The 3003-nt window shown below is 24.2% G+C and overlaps 1 protein-coding gene across 2 annotated transcripts in view; it reads right to left on the bottom strand.

Annotated features, from left to right (window-relative positions):
- LOC117170199 (presequence protease, mitochondrial) overlaps positions 1 to 2227 on the bottom strand; it is a 25715-nt gene extending 23488 nt beyond the window's left edge. The window contains exons 1-2 of one of the 2 annotated variants that reach the window (XM_033356795.1): positions 2124 to 2227; positions 1803 to 1876 (exon numbers count right to left, since the gene is read on the bottom strand). The gene's annotated coding sequence lies outside the window, so the exon portion shown is untranslated. The remainder of the gene's footprint in view (positions 1 to 1802; positions 1877 to 2123) is intronic. The other variant, XM_033356804.1, reaches the window with a different exon arrangement.
- Between the last annotated feature and the right edge of the window lie 776 nt (positions 2228 to 3003).

The following is a 3003-nucleotide window of genomic DNA, read 5'->3' as shown; positions in this document are numbered from 1 at the left end:
TCAAAGTGATGAATTTTTAACTAAAATAGTAACAAAATTTTCAACCAAATATGTTAATTTTCAACTAAAAAAGATCATTTTTCAACACAAAAGATAAATTTTATAAACAAAAAAATAATTTTCCACAAAAAAACTAAAGTTTCAATGAAAGTGATGAATTTTTAACTAAAATAGTAACAAAATTTTCAAACAAATATGTGAATTTTCAACTAAAAAAGATCATTTTTCAACACAAAAGATCAATTTTCTATATAAAAAAGATGATTTTTCAACCAAAAATATGAATCCTTGATCAACTAGTTGATTTTAAACTACCCAATATTATCCTTCAACCAAAAAGTTCGATTTTCTATCAAAAAGGATAGTTTTTAAACCAAGTATATGTATTTACAACCAAATAGTTGAATTTTCATCTATAAAATATCAATTTTCAACCAAAAAAATCAATTTTCAGTTAAAAAATTAATTTTTCACCAACAGAAGAAAATTTCGAATCAAAGTGATAAATGTTTAATTAAAATGATAACAAAATTTTCAGCCAAAGATGAGAATTAAAAAAAAAAACTATGAATTTTCAACTAAAAAAGATCAGTTCTCAACCAAAAAGATAAATTTCCTACAAAAAAAAAAGAGTTTTCAACTAAAAAAATATGAATCCTCGATCAAATAATGGAATTTTCAACTACAAATAAATATTAAATTTCCAAATAAATAATGAATCTCCAACTGAAATAGTTGAATTTTAATATAAAATAATGAGTTTTTAACTAAAACAATGATATTTTAACTAAAGAGTTGAATTTTCAACAAAGAAATTAATATTTACTAAAAAAAAAAAAACATGAATTGTCAACGAAGACTGAAGTAATTAAGTTTTAATATTTTTTAAATATATGTTCAACCACCAAAAATTGTCCAAATAAAGTTTCAGTTAAAAAAATGAATCTTTAACAAAAGAGATATTTTTCAGCTAAAAATTGTGGAATATTCAACTGGAATAATAGTTACATTTACAGTTTAAAAAATATATAATTTTCAACCAAAAAAGAAACAAATGCTGAATAAAATAGTTAAATTTTCAACCAAAGAAAATAATTTTTTAATAAAATGTAGTCAAAATTTGGAACAAAGTTTCAAACCGTTTAATTTTTTAATAAAAAATATCAATTTTGAAACAAATTGTTGAATTTTCATCAAAAAAAATTTTAATTAAGAAAATGATATGCAACAAAGCAGTTATATTTTCATAAAAGAATTTTCAATTAAAATGAGAAATCACCGAATAAAAATATTAATTTTTAACAGGAGTTTCACTTTTAACCGCAAGTAATTTAATTTCTAACTAAAAAAAGATAAATACGCAACGAAAAATGTAACAAAATTTTCTATCATTTAGAAAAACTTTAAAAACTACTTTTTTTTATTTATTTGGAAGAGGAAACTTTTAAATTGTGACCAATTATGACTTGGAACATGTTTTTTTAAAACTCTTTTCTTCTAAATCTGAAAAAAAATTCTCGTTCCCTGACCTAAAATAAAAACGAAATTTTTCTTTCAATTCCATGTTCAAGTCACGATGAATGAGGAAAAAGCGAATAAAAAGTAATAAATTCATTAATATAATATTCAAAATATTCACAAAAAAATTAAATAATTCATTTATTTCTGTAACTTACTTTCTCTGAATTTACTCCTCCTGCGAAAAATTGAGTAAACAATTTTTTACTCTTTCCTAAAAGAATATTCCAACACGAAGAATGTCTTAACTTTAATTGCACATTTAAAATCTACTAAGTACTTACCGATTTTGATATTTGATGAAATTTCCTCTTTTTTTATGATAATCACTCGTTCCTTCGATGAAAAATTTTGAACACTAGAGAAAATCACAGAAACTTGTTCAGCGCACGAAGATTTAATAATATTTAAATACACGGTATAAATACTGTTGTGTTATTAACAACCGGCTCTTTAAATAAAATTTTCAGTCAAAAAAAAAATATATACATATCGGAACCAGCCAATTTTGAGGTTCGGTTGTGGAAAAAGACTTTGACTCGAGATCGTAACCTCGAAATATTGACTGCTTAAAAGTTTTACGGTAAATTATTGTTTATACTCACTTCGTTATTTCTTCTGACAAGATTCCAAAATTTGTTTAAACTGTTTTGTCAGATAAAGTCAAACGACTATCGTAACCACGTTTTGCCGACATGCGCCATTTTAATTTTTTTGCATGGAAGTGGAATCGAATTTTCTGATTGGTCGAATGTTATAAAAAAAGAAAAGGGATTGGACAGATTGAATAGCGAATAATTTCCCAATTCTGCGTTAAAACTGTACTGCGCACGCGTTAAATCGGCAGTCTCATTGGCTCTGAATGTAGCGCTCTTTTGAAATCATTCTAGAATTTATTAAATTATTTTTCAGATCACAAAATAGTCTTTTAGAGTAAATTTAATCTTGATATTCATAAGTTCATAATACCAAATTTTAATATTTTTCTAGAGAAACTTTTACCACGTATTTTTTTGTATTTATAAATATATTTACATGAGTAAATAACTTATATTTAACCATTTATGTATCGTAAATAATACAAACATTATTAAAAATCATAAATTCTTAATTTTTTTTTAATTCTTCTATATTTTATTATATTCTCCGTTATGTAACCTTAATTTAAATTTTCGAGAATTTAAGGTGACGTCACAACGTGAAATAAGTAATTAGGTATTTTAAGTTTTGACATCAGTTGGCAACATATCTGCATACTGAGGGACAAGTAATAACACCAAATGCATGGGACAAAACAGACAGCCAAATATACCTACATTACCGACCTCACTTTATCAATTCACTGAATATTTGTTTTCATAAGAATTTTTTTGTAAATAAAATATCGAGCTGAAACTTTGGAAAATGTATTGAAGTACAATAAATTACATTTAAGTACTTCATTTTGGTAGGAACTTCCCTGAAAATTATTTCATCTTTTTCCTG

The sequence above is a fragment of the Belonocnema kinseyi genome, chromosome 1 (assembly GCF_010883055.1).
Source record: "Belonocnema kinseyi isolate 2016_QV_RU_SX_M_011 chromosome 1, B_treatae_v1, whole genome shotgun sequence".
NCBI lineage: Eukaryota > Metazoa > Arthropoda > Insecta > Hymenoptera > Cynipidae > Belonocnema > Belonocnema kinseyi.
This window is presented reverse-complemented; position numbering and strand designations above follow the sequence as displayed.